This window comes from Sus scrofa, chromosome 7 (genome assembly GCF_000003025.6).
Source record: "Sus scrofa isolate TJ Tabasco breed Duroc chromosome 7, Sscrofa11.1, whole genome shotgun sequence".
NCBI lineage: Eukaryota > Metazoa > Chordata > Mammalia > Artiodactyla > Suidae > Sus > Sus scrofa.
The window spans coordinates 39,982,679-39,999,582 of NC_010449.5; the positions used below are offsets into that span (position 1 = coordinate 39,982,679).

Below are 16,904 nucleotides of genomic sequence, written 5' to 3' on the forward strand. Positions count from 1 at the left end.
AGTAAGGATGAGGAGCCAGAATATTAGATAACACAATCTGAATTCTCTCAGCTTCAGGGAGCTCCCCCTCCTCCTTCAAAAGATTCATAAAGCGAAGAAAGTATGTTCAGGTGACTGTTAAAATACATCATTCACAAGCTGGATGACTCACAATAATATTTAACATTTCAAATTTAATTATTCATATTGTACTATTCAATTCTTCATTAAATTCAGAGAGCTTGTGTTCAGTTATATAGGTGTGTTCTTAAACCCTAAGTGAAAAAAGTTGAGAGAGTCCATTTTTTTCAAATGAAAGAGGAAAATAAAGAGTGCCAGAGTGAGGAAACACTATTTTCTATATACATAAGCTTTAATTTTAAAAAAGAAAATGCCAAATTAATCTGTTTGCCATTACTCTCCTTTCACATAGGTACATTCCCTATACTTCACACTGTTATTATGCCATTAAAATGCAATAGCCTACAACAGTCTACTCCAGACCAGGGGTTTGGGGGTAGGGGAATTGGTGAGGAAGTAGAAAACTACCCAGATTGTCTGCAGCACTCTTAGTTCATGTTATAGGAATAATACATAACAGAAAAACCATGGTTCAATTCAGTGTAACTACCTCAATTTTCCCAAACTCACATATACTTTATAGTTAAAACCCTTATAGATTTTCTCACTAGAAAGAAAAAACAAAACCTTAAAAACAATTCGGTGACGCCTTTGGAATAAGAATAATATTTATACTTATAAAAATATATTTTTAAGTGTATAAAATAGTGATATTTAGAAAGTCTCTTTTTAATCTATGTGCTAGGAAAACAAACCATTTTGAAAAAGTACTTACTAAACCTGCCATCATTAATTTTATTCTGGTTACTAACTTTATCCTAATGTCTTAAGGCTAAATCACTAGATAAACAATTAAAACAGCAAAGACAGATGGGAAGATTGCTCTTATCCCTATAAAATAGTTTTGTTTTTAATTTTTGTGAAAAGGAAATAAAGTGAGAGTAATGTTGGAGTGGAGTCGCATCAGAAGGAGGTATTTTCAAATTAAACACGGAGGGGCACTTCATCTGTATTTTCTAAGATAAGATCACACTGAATACTAAACTCTCGGACCCAGTTAACAAGAACAATAACCATTTGCGAGTCACTAAATTCTCTGATATTCGATTGTATCCTGAAGATGAAAGGTGGAAACTGAAGAGTATATCTGTGTTCTATTTTCAGCTTTATCATTAATATGTTGTAGGACCTGGGGTGACTCTCTATATCAGCTAAATACTCTAGGTATGCTACTTAGTTATCCAACACACATACACACATGCACATCTTAATTTACATACAAATTTAATTGTTTAATATTATTCATTGAACCTTAACCAAGGTGAAAAAGCTGAGAAACACAAACAAGAGTAACACAAGTCCTTGTGAACTCTAAACATAACACACAGCAACTGGTAAATGAGCATACAAGTAAACAAATCCTTTTCAGTTGAACATAAAATTATATTGATTACCAACTCCCCCACCATTTGTGTGGTAGACTAACAGGTTGGGAATAAACTGGTAAATCTAAGGCCAGCAAACTTTTTCTATAAAAGGCCTGATTGGAAATATTTTCACTTCTGTGGGCCATGAGGTCTGTCTTAAAATTATGCAACTGTCATTACAGCACCAAAGCAGCCACTGACAATCCAAAAATGAAGGAGCACAGCTATATTCCAGTAAAACTTTATAAATGGTAATCAACATTTCACAAAATATTATTATGCTTTTCCTTTTTCCAACCATTTAAAAATCTAAAACACATTCTTAGTTTCAGGTGATGTACAAAAATAGGCAACTGTCAGGATGTGACCTTCAGGCCACAGTCTGCCAACTCTTGGTCTAACTAAGCACCAGTACCAAATAATACATGAATTTAGAGTGATTCTGGAAGGTACAGACCATAATTGCCACTGGTGTTTAAAGAGGAGAAAAGAATATGATAGCACAATCAAGAAATACTTCTTTCAGTAAGAACTTGAACTGATCTAAGGATGAAGAGAACTCACTTATTGCAGCTACTAGCTAGTTAGTCTATACATATGCAAGAAAGTTGTTCTACGCTCTGAGGGAAAAAAAGTCTTTACTTTTGTCAAAACATGTAATAAACAACAAACAATTAAGCATCATACTGCTGTTTAAGATGTACTGTACAGCTTACCAACTTTTGAAATATTGCATATTCACATTTAAAGTAACAAAAACAAACAGCCATGGTTTATCAAAAAAGATACATGGAAAAAATAAATAAAAAATAAATAAAAAAATAAAAGATAAGTTGAAGTGCAGGCCTTTACTACCTCAGAGCCTATGACCTTATTTGGAAATAGGGACTTCACAGAGGGAATGAAGTTGAAACCTGTTCATGAGGGTGGGTCCTAATTCACTATCCTTACAGAAAGGGAAAAATCTGAACATGGAGACAGACACACAGAGGGAAGACCATGCGAAGACACACAGGGACAAGAGAGCAACGTGACCAGGGTAAGGCAACTACATCCCAAGGAATGTCAAGGATTGCTCTGCAAACACCAGAAGCTGGAAGGCACAGGAAGGATTCTCCCCTGGAGCCTATGGAGAGAGAGAACACAGCCCTGCTGACAACTTGATTTTGGACTTTTAGCCTCCAGAGCTGTGAAACAATGAGTGATTTTTATGGTTTTCAGTCACCCAGTTTTTGACATTCTGTTACAGAGGCTCTAGAAAACTAATGTACGAACATAACAAAGTATCAAGGATGTTTTTCACTTTGTAAGACTATCATTACAGCACTCAAATAACATGTTGGGATTTAATGAATAAAATATTAAGCCCAAAACAAAATAAAGTGTGCATTAAAACTGTCACGTTAAAATCAGGTTGACTTTCTTTGCATGACACAGCTATCAAACAGGTCATTCCTTGTTTGTTTGGTTTTTTTCCTCAATCCCTCAAACCAGATGTTCTTTGGCTAAGGTGGACAGCTATCAAGCAGAGAGAAAGGTGTCAGGTGAAAGTTTCCTGAATGAAGCAACTGAGTAATTAAGTTGCTGCAATCAGAGGCCCTGGAGTCCTAAATGCCCAAATGGCATATCTACTCATTAAGCATAGTGTGCTCAAGGGAAATCTAAGAAATCACCACTAAGGCCACATTCTTTCGAAATGGGAGGAACATAGCACTAGGAAATTCATTTGGAGCCATGTCGGTTATTTTTCTTTTTCGAGATGGAACTTCACATTAAAGAATAAAAGAAACCTTTTCTTCCAGCAAACAAAAGCATACCTACCTTACAAGAGTTCTTTCTTATAGTAGTTACGCTGTAACATTTTCATTAAATAGTCTGTTAATGCTTTAGATGTGAGTACAGCCATACTTTAGAAAAAAAATAATAATAATCGGAGCACTGTCTCGGATCGAGGCCATTCAGTAAAATTAAAAGTCAGTCGGCAACATCAAGGCGACCACAGAGTTGTTAGATTGGCTCTATGTTATTTAACCTGTATACAGTGTATCATTTAACTTTGGTTTATACAATGTAGAACATGTTAAGAGTATTAAGAACTCAAATTATAAGATACCATTTACTATCTTCATTTAAGTTTTGATAGAACATCTTCGAAAATGTGAGTTTGCTAGGAATGAAAGCTTGAGTTCCCGCTGTGGTGCAACAGGAGTGGTGGCGTCTTGGGGAGCATTGGATCTCCGGCCTGGCACAGTGGGTTAAGGATCCGGCATTGCCACAGCTACAGCTTAGGAGACAACTATGACTCGCATCTGATCCCCAGCCTGGGAACTCCATATGCCACAGGGTAGCCAAAAGAGAGAGCGAGAGAGAGGAAGGGAGGGAGGAAGAAAAAGCTGGTGGATCTAGGCCATATTTAGCTGTTAAAACTCCTTATTTTCTTTTCCCTTCTCAGGTTTCCAATTTACACAAACACTTCTGTTTTCCCAATGTACTCTTTCCTATAATGTTTAGAATTAACAAGGTGGAAGGTTCTATCTAAGCCACTTGCCATGGTCCCAAGATTATAATGACCTATAATGGACTATAATAGACTAAAAAGTTCCTTCTTTTTCTTATCTTAGTCCATTACATTACTAGGGCAAATATTAGAATTGGGGAAATGTATAAAAAGACCCCTGAGGTAGTAAATCAGTAGAGGCATACAGATCTAGGAGACACGGATTCCATTTACATTCAAAGTAGGAGTTGAGATTTCTACAATCAATCAATCGATAAACCTTAATTTGGGTTGACCAATATTACCTTAAGATGTGGTAAGCGAGAACTCTACCCTGCGACTACATGTCACAAACACAATTGCATCAATACTCATCACTGGCACATAACCCCAATCTTCCATTCTCATGACTAACGACATTCAGCCCCCAGGGAAGAACTTCTCCTCATTTCTCAAAACAAAGGCTACTGCATCAGAAAGCCGTGAAAGTCTGTGGGTTGTGTTACTACCGACATGGGAAATGCACACTGCTCTGGGGAGTTGGGAGGATTAAGTGGTAGAAATGCTGAGGTTCTCAAATTGTTCTCTCAGGCAGCATGAAGGCAAAAGCACCATTTTCAAAGAGGGCCAAGGATCCATTTTCTGGTTTCTCTTCCTGTTCTGATTTGTGATTTCAGGTATATTTATGACACGTGGTATGTGGGCCTTGATTTAAATTCTTACTCTTTGCCCTATACATTTTGAGCAGGTTTGAGCAAAGCTTGAATCAGACACATTATGACCCTAATGAGTATCACTGCTATCTCATTCCTGGCACAAATCTCCTTTTTGTTAAGAAGAGAATAGAGTATGTTTAGAGATTTTGGATTAAAAGTACTAAGAACTACTGACCCTAAACTACTGCAAGGAAGAAAAAAAAAAAAAGTGGACATCTTTCTTGTTTTTAAAGATTTCCAGTAAAAGAAAGTCCAAAGCTGTATTACTGTTTATGTTAAAGTTTCCATTTTCAGTTTATTTGTATTTCATTCATTTAAAAAAAAAAAATGTTTTGAAAAAGGAGATTCGCATAGAATGTTGGCCAAATTTTCAAAGAGATCCAAACATGATCTCTCAAAATATGCACTTAAAAGTTTCTTAATGTCTCTGAACTCAGATTTGGGCATTTCGATATCACTGAGGTGCCCAATTTTAAATTCCAGGGATGCTTATCAAGCACAGTAACTGAAAACTTGAACTAAACTCACAAGTGTGCAGAGAAGTAAATATCCATTGGAAAAAAAATCCTGATTTACAGGGTGGCCCATTTAAAACAGTTCCTATTTAATAATGTGGCTGTGTACTGGGCCTCTTTTAAATGGGCCACCCTGTATGAAGCTTAAGTCCAAGATAAAAAATGTCCTCCCTTGAGAATTTTTAAAAACCAAAAACACTGTAGGTTTAGTGGTTATTTTTAAGGTTTTAGATGGTTTCTTTGGACTCCTTTAGAACTGAAAAAAGATGGATACACATTTTAAAAATGAAATGTTACAACCACACATCTGTAATGAGAACCAGTGCCAGTGGATATTTTTAAAGCAAATTAAAACGGTCAACTTTTTTTTAACTTAGGCAAACAGCTGCTACACATACAGCACACAGTAACTACTTTTCAGCAAAAGTTCAGAAGGAATTTCCTAATGAAGATTTATAGGATGTTCTGGGATTGATAATTAAAGGTTCCCCAAAAAAGATATGAATGACAGCACCAGAGATGCGAGGGTTAAGGGCACTGAGCAGGCCTGTCCTCTAAGGGAGGGGCCTGGAATTTAGAATTTGAAAAAAATACACAGTAGTTCCCAAAAAGGGAAATTAGGATGAAAGAGACACCGAGCAAAGCTCTACTGTCTATCTTTTCTCTATGGACTTCATAGTGTTTTTGTAAGATTCCAAAGTGACTTCTAATGTTTAAATACCTCCGTAATTCAATTTCTTCTTTTTAAAGGGGGGGAGTGAGGGAGAGGAAAAAAAGAGAGAAAAGTTTTGCCTGAAAAAAAAATTACACTGATAAAAGAGGGGGCTCTGAGGATTCTGACTTCCATTCTGTACCTGACTTTAGTAATGCTTTCCCTCCAAATCAATACTAACAATAATGGTAATAATAATAATAACTATCACCCTCCCATCATACTATTTGCCAAGTCCTCTTCTTCCCAGACTCTTGATATCCTTAAATTATTTGATTCCTGCAACAATATTAGGAGGTTGATTCTGTTATCTCCATTTACAGGTAAGGAGAGTGAAAGACTAGGAGATGATGTGCCTAAGGTCCCAAACACAGTAAAATTGCCTGTTCTGATGCAAACTAAGATTCAGATTCCAGAGTCAGTGCTCTTAAATATTAGGCTATTCTAGATCTTCAAAAAGAACAGGAAGTTGCATAGTTTTCCCAGAGAGTATCATTTTGGAAGAATCATATTCTGAACATGACATATTATGTCCCCTCACAATGGAAGCAGCCACATTCAATTTTCATCCTCAGAGGCAGTTCATTCATTCAGAAAATATTTATTGAACACCCTATTGGGACAAGTATTGGTCTAGGCACCAGGCATAAAGCAATGAACAAAACAGACACTTTACCTTACCCTGATTATCTCAAAAGTACTCAGGTTGTACCCAATTGGGACGAATGGTTACCTTAAAGGCATCTATCTATTGACAAGCCAGCACATAATGAGGTGGACAAACATATTAGCTTTTCCGTACAATAAAGTATTACCCAATTATACTTATTCTCTTGGAAACTGACAAAGTTGACAGGAAGTAGGATAGGCAAAGTAAGGAGACACAAGACACAGAGCATAAGTACAAGCAATGGAGCAACAGAAGCCCAAGCAATCAAAACCTGCAAGACTGAAGAGACAGTGAAGTGGAGGAATCCAGCAGAAAGAGAGAAGGAAGTCACAGCAAAAACATGAGAACCAGAGAAAAATCTCAAGAAAAGAAAGCTGCTACAGGTATAAATAATGGTATCTCATTACAGTTTTAATTCATATTTTCCTAAAGACTAATAACATTCAGTAACTTTCATGTGCTGACATTTCAAATGTCTTCCTTTGTAAAAATGGAAAGTCTTTTGCCAATTTTTTACTGAGTTGCTTAACTTTCTTGAAGTGTGATCATGATACAGATACTTCAAGTGCAATCATTATACAGATCTCCTGAAGTGTGATCATTATACAGATACTTTGAATACAATTCCTTTTGCAGACATACATACAATGAACATTTAATCCCAGTCTGCAGTCTACCACTTCATTTTCCTCAATATGTGTTTTCAGTAGACCTAGCACAATTTGTTAAAAAGGTATCCTTTCACCACTGAGTTACCCTGGCATCTCTGCAGAAAATCAATTGGCCTTCTATGTGGCTCTATTTCTGGACTCTCCATTCTGTTCCACTGATGTACATGGCTATCCTTCTGACACTACACTGAATTACTGTAGTGCTTTACTTTTTAATGAGTCTTGAAATTCGATAGTATAAAGCCTCCAACCTTCTTCTTAAAAATTGTCCGAACTATTTTCTGTATGCATAAAAATTTTAGAACAGCCATGTCAATTTCTATTTTTTTAACAAAGCCTACTCTGATTTTGGTTGGGATTGCATTCAATTATAAGTTTGGAAATAAATGACAATAAATTAAAGTGGGATATGTCTCCATTTACTTTGATTTTTCTCTGGAATATTTTGTAATTTTACCTATATAGTACTGTCTTATTTTAAATGTATTCCTATTGCATCATTTTTAATATCATTTTAAATCCTTCTGTGCCTGGATTATTTCACTTAGCACAATGTCCTCCAGGTTCATCCACACACTCACAAATGGCAGGATGTCCTTCACTTTTAAGACTGAATAATAGTATCATATGCACATACCACATTCTCTTTATCCATTCACCCACAGATGGTCCTTCAGGTTGCTTCCATGTCTTGGCTATTGTGAATAACAAATTTCATTTACTAATTCTTCAAGGCTTAGTTACAAATGACATGAATTTCTGCCTATTAAGTTTGTATCCTGTGATCTTAATGAATTATTTTATTATCTCCAGAAGTTTTAAAATTATTATTAGTACAGTCAACCTTTAACATTTTCTATAAACAAGGTTATGTAATTTGTGAATAAAAGCAATTTTACTTCCTTCTCAACTAGAATGTTTTTTCTCCAGTTGTCTTCCTACAGTAAGACATTCAGTATTATATTGAAAAGAAGTGGTAAGAGGAAATATCATGCATTGTTCTTGACCTTATACAGAAAATGTTCCATCTAGTATATTATATGCAGTTTTTCATAGATGATCTTAATCAGTCTAAGCATATTTCCATTTATAGCGTCAATTTCTATATCTATTAAAATGATTATGTTTTTTCTCCTACATTCTGTTAATATGGAGAAAAATACTGTTGAATTTTTTAAATGTTGCAACAAATATACAATGCTGGGATAAATCTTCATAGTCTTTATGGATTATTCTTTATATATTGCTGGATTAGATTCGCTAACATTTACCCAAGAATTTTTCCATCTTAGGTTTGTAAGAGATAGTGATTTGGAGTTTTCTTGAAATATTTGGATTTGGGTATCAGAATAGTAGTCTCATAAAACAAAGCTATCTGGACTGGAGTTTACTGGGTGCAAAGATTCTGAATTAGTAATTCGATGCATTATTCTGATATAGGACTACTTGGATTTTTCCATTTCTTCTTAATCTAGGCAATTTGTGTTTTTAGGGAATTGGTCCATTTCATCAAAAATATCTCATCAACTGTAACAAACATTTTCTTTTTTTTAGGGCAGCACCACAGCATATGTAAGTTCCCAGGCTGGGGGTCAAACTGGAGCTGCAGCTGTTGGCCCATGCCACAGTCACAGCAACACCAGATCCAAGCCATGTCCGTGACCTATACCACAGTTCATGGTGATGGCAGATTCTTAACCAATGAGCGGAGACAGAGATCAAACCAAAACCCTCATGGATACTAGTCAGGTTCATTTCCACTGAGCCACAAATGGGAACGCCAACATTTTCAGAAAATATAGTCATTCACAAAAGGTCAGTCTCTAATTAAAACATCACTGTTTTCTATTAGAAGATTCTTTGCCACATTTCACTATATATTTACAACAAATTTATCAATCCATCATTTCATTCATTTCTCTAGTCAACAAAATATTTTTTAAAAGATGAGCATTTTCCATGTGTGTCTAAGGTGCATATCAACTTTTACACAGCAAAAACTATTAGTGGGCAACACAGAGGACTGCTCTGCTTGAAATAAAGAACAGGAAAACAACAGAAAATATTAATAAACTAAGAGTTGGTTCCTTGAAAAGATAAACAAACCCAACAAATTTTAATTAACCACAGAAAAAAGAAAGAATCAAAAATCAATATAATTTTAAATGGCAGTGGAAACACTACAACCAATATCACAGGAATCACAAGAAGCTACTATGAACAACTACACAAAAACAAACTGGACAACCAAAGAAATGGAAAAATTCTTAGAAACATACAACCTATACAGACTGAATCAGGAAGAAATGGAAAATCTAAAGAAATTACTAGTAAGGACACTAAATGAATAATCAAAAATCTCCCAGTGAAGAAAAACTCAGGACCAGATGGTTTCACTGGTGAATTTTTTTTTTTTTTTTTTTTTTTTGTCTTTTTGCCTTTTCTAGGGCTGCTCCCACGGCATATGGAGATTCCCAGGCTAGGGGTCCAATCGGAGCTGTAGCCGCCGGCCTATGTCAGAGCCACAGCAATGCCAGATCTGAGCCGCGTCTGCGACCTACACCACAGCTCACGGCAACACCGGATCCTTAACCCACTGAGAAAGGCCAGGGATCGAACCGGCAACCTCATGGTTCCTAGTCAGATTCATTAACCACTGCGCCACGACGGGAACTCCCCTCACTGGTGAATTTTATCAAACATTTAAAGAAGAATTCACATATATTTTTTTCAAACTACCCCCAAAATCAAAAAGGACAGAACATTCCCAAACTCACTTTAAGGGGCCAGCATTACTCTGACACCAAAGTCAGAAAAGGACACTACAAGAAAATAAAACTATCAGCCAATATCTCTGATGAATATAGATGCAATAAGAGCAAACCTAATTCAGTAGTATATTAAAAGAATCATTTATCATGATCAAGTGGAATTAATCAGTTTGGTCTGGAGAAATACTTCTACAACAATAGTCGGAGACCTCAATATCCCACTCACTATAGTGAGTATAGTTCATTACATTGAAACAATCAGAAGATGAATAAGCAGAGAGAAGATCAAAACAACACAATAAAGCAAAAAGAACTAAAAGACATTTGCAGAACACACTACCCAACAACTACAGAGCACACATTCCTTTCAAGAGAACATAGGACATTATGTATGAAAGAGGATATGTTAAGACACAAATTAAGCTTCAATAGATTTGAAGTTACCATCCAAAGTATCTTCTCTAACTACAATAGGAATGAAAACTAAGTGAAGTAGAGATGGGCAATCTACCTAAAAAAGAATTCAGAGTAATGACAGTAAACAGGATCCAGATCTCGGAAAAAGAACAGAGGCACAGAACAAGAATGTAAAACAAATGTTTAACAAAGAGCCAGAAGATCTAAAGAATAAAGTGTCACTACTATGTAAAGTGATCTACATTAAATGCAATCCCTATCAAAACCTGAATATGCTTCCGGCAGAAATGGAAAAATCCATTCTAATATTCATATGGAATCTCAAGTAACCCTGAATATGCAGAACAATCTTGAAAAGGAAGAACAAAGTGGAGGACTCAGTCTTCTTAATTTCAAGACTTATTACAAAATTATAGTAATCAAAACAGCATAGTATTGGCATGAGGAAAAAAACACTTCAGACCAAAGAAATAGAAATAGAGAGCCCAGAAATAAACCTTCCCCAAAACAGTAATTTGAACAAGGTATCAAGGGCCATTCCACAGGGAAAAAGCAGTCTTTTCAACCTATGATATTGAAAAGCTGGATATGCACATGCCAAAGCATGAAAGTTGATCACTCCCTTAAGCCATACACAAAAAAATAAAAATGATGAAAATAAGATCTAAAACAAGTATACTCTTACAAGAAGACACAGGTAATAAGCTTCACAGACAATGATTTCTTGGATATGATAGCAGAAGTATAAATGACAAAAGAAAATACAGAAAAATTGTATTTCATGAAAAGCTTAAATTTTATGCATCAAAGAACACTATCAACAGATTACTCTGTCGGGACCCATTTGGGCAAAAGTCTTAAATAGACATTTCTCCAGAGAAGACACAGAAATGACCAGTAAGAAAATGGAAATGATGCTCAACATCACTAATTACTAGGGAAACACAAATCAAAAGTATGATAAGACACCACTTCACATTCATCAGAAAGGTCTACTATTCAAAACCAAACACACACACACACACACACGCACACACACCCCAAGTGTTGACGTAGAAAAATTGAACCTTGGGTACAATTGATGGAAATGTAAAATGGTATAGCTACTCTAGAAAACAGTATTGTGCTCCTCAAAAAAAAAAAAAAAATTAAAAACATAACTATATGATCCAGTAATTCCACTTCTGGGTATAATCCCAAAAGAATTGAAAGCAGGATCTCAAAGAGATACCTGTACACCCATGTTTATAGGACCATTATTAACAACTGCTAAAACATGGAAAGGAATCAAGTGTTCATTTACAAATAAATGGATAAGCAAAATGTGGTATAGAAATAATATGAACAGTGTTATTCAGCTTAGAAAAGGCAGGATATTCTACAAAATGCTAACATGAATGAACTTTTTGAGGACATTATATTAACAAAATAAGCAAGTCCTAAAAAGATAAATACTGTATGATTCCACTTATATGAGGAAGTTAAGAGTAGATAAAATCGTCATAAAGACAGAAAGTATAATGTGGATGACAGGGCTAGGGGAGCGGACAATGAAACATCATTTAGTGGGTACAGAGTTTCAGTTTTACAAGATGAAGAATTATGTAGGTGATGACGGTTGCACAACAATGCAAACGTATTTAATTCACTGAACTGCGTACTTAAAAATAGTTCAGATGGTAAATTTTTAAAGTATTGTACCACAGTAGGAGTTCCCGTCATGGCTCAGTGGTTAATGAATCCAACTAGGAACCATGAAGTTGTGGGTTCGATCCCTGGACTCGCTCAGTGGGTTAAGGATCCGGTGTTGGCATGAGCTGTGGTGTAGGTTGCAGACGCAGCTCAGATCCCGTGTTGCTGTGGCTCTGGCGTAGGCCAGCAGCTACAGTTCTGATTAGACCCCCAGCCTGGGAATCTCCATATGCCGTGGGAGCGGCCCTAGAAAAGGCAAAAAGCTAACAAAAAAAGAAAAAGAAAGAAAAAGTATTTTACCACAATAAAAAATTATTATATGTGTGGCGCAAATCAACCTTTATTATATATAAACTGTGTGTGTGTGTATGTATACACACACACACACACATATATATATATATCACAAATAAACCTTTCCGCAGAAAATAAACTCATGGACTTGGAGAACAGACTTGTGGTTGCCGAAGGGGAGGGAATGGGATAGACTGAGGATCTGGGGTTAATAAATGCAAACTATTGCATCCGGAGTGGATAAGCAATGAGATCCTGCTATATAGCACTGGGAACTATATCTAGTCACCTGTGACGGAGCATGGGATAGTGTGAGAAAAGGAATGTGTATATGCATGTGTGACTGGGTCATTTGCTATACAGTAGAAAATTGACAGAACACTGTAAACCAACTATAATGGAAAAAAATAAAAATTATTTTTAAAAAGTAATAAAATTAAATGGTAACAATCGAAAAAAAGTACTATATATATATATGAAAATATAAGAAATGGAAAACATATTAAACAGTTGGATATAAAGGTTTGTTATTATAAAGTTGTTGGTTTTCACAAAGTTAATCCATAAAATCAATACAATTTCAAAGGGAATTAATAAGAATTTTAAATCTAATCTATAAGTAAAATGTAGAAAACTACCTAAAAAACTTAAAATGGATTGAGGAGGGTACTATCGTTAAAAATACAGTGTACTTAAAACTGCATAACATTTAGAAATAGATAAATGTTTTGTAGTAAGCCCTCAGAGCATTAAACACTTCTTTTCCTTTGTGGTATTTGCAAGATAAGCAATTTTACACAATACATAAAGCATTTACTTACTTAATCGCTATTTCAACTACTAAGGTATTCCTACTTTGTAACATATTTGTAAATAGGTCTTTAATGCCTACTGTGTATCCTAAATGAATAAATAAATGAAAAAAAAAAACCAGAATACAGCAACATTACCATTTAAATATAAGAACAGTACATATATTCCAAAGGAGGTTACTCATTGGATGATTCAATCAGTGGTACTAATAAACTGATTAGCAATTTGGGAGGAAGAGAAAGTTATTAGCCCTTAACCTTACATTATCTATAAAAATATTTTCAGATTGCTGTAAAATCTAAATGTCAATGTAAATATATGGGCAAAGAACAAAATCAAATACCATTCTTAACCCATTACTTTTTAACTACTATAATTTAGCTAAGCATACAGAATAAATATTATTCCCAAGAAGTAATGTGAAATAAAGAAGAACAAGTAAATTACAGCTTTAGTTAAGTATTATTACATCATAATTACAGTGACTAGACATTTCAGGCTGGTTGGAACAATGTTGGATTTATTTTCCAGGCCTAGGTACTGGCAATTCCAAATCTCCTCTAAAATTGGATTCAATGGAAGCAGTCCAAACTGAGAGGTAGGAAGTTTTGCCTCTTCAGACTGTTTGCAAACCTCTCATTAACTTTGATACACAAACAGGCTGTCAGATAATAGCAAGGCCTTTTTCAAATCTATTTTCCCATTCAAAACTGCTGCAAAAGATGACTTCAAATGGCTTCATGTCTAAATTTATTAAACCAGTAACAAAAGTAGAAAAGAGCCATAGATTTCACCTACATTAAATGTTTTTCCTAATACCTAATAGCCTATGCAAAGCCCAACCAAGGAAATAAAACAAGACAGAAGAGAAAAAGAATTTTCCCTTTTGCATTTTATATATCAAATTATTTGAAATTAGAGTGTGTTAAACATTGTAGTTGTAAATCTACAAAAGACTTCTCAGATTAGCATTTCAGTTTTTATTGGTGACTGTTCATGGGGAAACATGAATCTAAATACACCAGAACTCTAAGCTTTGGAACAATCTAATGGAGAACAATCCATCTGAATTTACAACGATAAACTTTCAGATGGAATGTGAAACAATGCACCTGCATTCATAAAAGTAAAATCAGGAAGTAATTCTTTTGAAACAGAAATTTTCTCTACTCTCCAAAATTATTCATCACCGTTTGCCCAGAGAAGTGTTGGTCTAGAAATTAATAAAACAATAAGAGGAATGATAGAATTCATTCAGTCAACCCTCATGAAATACGAAAATGGTATTACTATTATCACCCCTTTACAAAAAAGAAAATGAAACTTAGAAATAAAAGTCTCATAGAGAGGTGAGAGAGAGTAAATTCTTAAAAGTAAACATATAGATACCTAATTAATAGTTATAATCTTCATCTGATTACTTTCAGCCCAATTCTACTTACTTGCTCAGCCTGCAGGACATGCTTAGATTGAGGAGACATTATAAAAATTCTAAACTCGAGGAACAAATAATTTGGCCCAAAGTTCCTTTCCTCTTGCTAATACTCGGTACCACTTGTTCAGATCTTCAACCCAGATATTAGTCTCCTCCAGTCCTAACTTCAAGAAGTGTTCTGAAATGGGAATTAAGTCCTTTTCTTTTTGAGTGGACTTTTTCTTTCTGATAGAGAATATTCAGAGAGCCGGAAAGGATAGTCACATAAATCTGAATTTTGGATTATCTATCATATTTGAATCATTTTAGATATGAAAATAAACTATGCCACACACTGAGTTAAAATGATGAGAGGGCAACAAGTCTTCTGCCATTCTCAAAAGCTTAACAGAAGTGTCAAAGATAACCATCTCAGCACTCAGAAAATTGACCATAGGCTTGCATCAAATTGAGAAGTATTTATTCATAAAAATCACTGAACTTTAAGTAAGAAAAGCACAAGCCTGTGGTGATTTTCCTGAGGCTTCTGACAAGCTCCCTGCCCTATTTGTGCAGTAATGCAACTAGGGAAAGACAAGATGGATAATCCAAGTTTTGCTGCTGCTGTTGAAGAGGAGCTCCCTTGATATGAATAGTAGTCAGTCAAAATGGTGATATTAGTGGCACATGAAGAGGAAGGGCAAATGCCCTCACTAGTTTGAAGTACTGTTCTTTCTCAAGCAAGCAACAGACTGGCAGGCCAAGGAGGAATTTAATAGCAAATTCTGGAAGGTGAGACAGCCACATGGGGCAAGATCAGATCACCAATTACCCTGTACTGACTGAGGTTGATACATGCACAGCAGAGACTGGACTGAGTACAAGCCACTCATACGTTCTTAGAAAACAGAACCAGAGCTAATACACAGAGGAGATGCAGGATGAGCCCAAAAGAAAATAAGGGCCAGGAAAAACTTTAAAACAGCCTGAAAACAAAATGTACTCCCCAAAGCACACCTGATCCGTAACTAGTCAAAGGAAGTCTTATTGGCTCAAATTGTCAGAGCACAACCTCTGACCAAGAGTTGACTTCAGATGAAGCTAAGCAGAAACAGGAAAACACCTAGGAAGCCAGGCTTAAAAATAAAGAGTTTAAAAACAAAAAAGTTGAACAGAAACTTTTTTTGCCACATAGTTTGGGTGAGATTTTAGTCTATGTAATTATCAAATATACAAACAAAGAGGACAAGAGTAACAACTGTTGAGGGAAAAAAGTCGTAATCTACAATTGCTATAAAATATTACCTAAAATGTCCACTACTCAACAAAAAGAAATTATGAGACATAGAAAGAAACGAGGAAGTGTATCCTACTGATTCAGGAAGACATGATCAACTGGAACCAACTCTAAAATGTTAGATTTAACAGATAAAGACTTCAAAGCACCTATTATAAATATATTCAAAGAACTAAACATGTTTCACTATGTTTAAATAACTAAAAAGTATAATAACAATTATCTCCTAAATATAACAATGTAAGGAAATATTATTTTAAAAACAATGTAAATTCTGGTCTTGAAAGGTACAATAATTGAAATGAATTAATTCATTAGAGGGGTTCAATAGCAGATTTGAGCTTTCAAAAGAAAGAATCAGTGAGAGTTCCCATTGTGGTACAATAGGTTAAGAAACTGACTAGTATCCATGAGGATGTAGGTTCGATCCCTGGCCTCATTTAGTGGGTTAAGGATTTGGCATTACTGCAAACTGTAACATAAGTTGCAGATGCGGCTCAGATCCAGTGTTGCTGTGGTTGTGGTGTGGGCTGCTAGCTGCGGCTCTGATTCAACCCCTAGCCTGGGAACTTCCATATGCCACAGGTGTGGCCATAAAAAGAAAAAAAAAGTAAAGAAAGAATCAGTGAATTTGAACTCAGATCTATATAAATGATCCATTCTGAAAAAGGAAAAAAATGAATGAAAACAATTCACAGAACCTCAGAGAACATCGAATATGCCAATATAAGTATAAACACAGTGCCAAAAGAAGTTAGAGAAAAAGTGGCAGACAAAAATATCTTAAGAAATAACGGCTAAAAATCATATTTAATGAAAACAGTAATCAATACATCCCATCTCAACAAATTCCACACAGAATAAACTGAAAAAGATTCACATCTACACATGTTATATGCCAATGACAGAGAAAATCTTAAAAGTACAAAAGAGAAATG

The 16,904-nt window shown here is 35.2% G+C and overlaps 1 protein-coding gene and 1 long non-coding RNA gene across 5 annotated transcripts in view; one reads left to right on the forward strand and one right to left on the reverse strand.

The window, feature by feature from the left end:
* LOC110261682 overlaps positions 1-4,270 on the forward strand; it is a 38,102-nt gene extending 33,832 nt beyond the window's left edge. For both annotated transcript variants that reach the window (XR_002346135.1, XR_002346136.1), the window contains one exon: positions 2,441-4,270. This is a non-coding gene — a long non-coding RNA (uncharacterized LOC110261682). The remainder of the gene's footprint in view (positions 1-2,440) is intronic.
* SUPT3H (SPT3 homolog, SAGA and STAGA complex component) overlaps positions 1-16,904 on the reverse strand; it is a 397,821-nt gene that overhangs the window by 219,376 nt on the left and 161,541 nt on the right. The window lies entirely within an intron of this gene.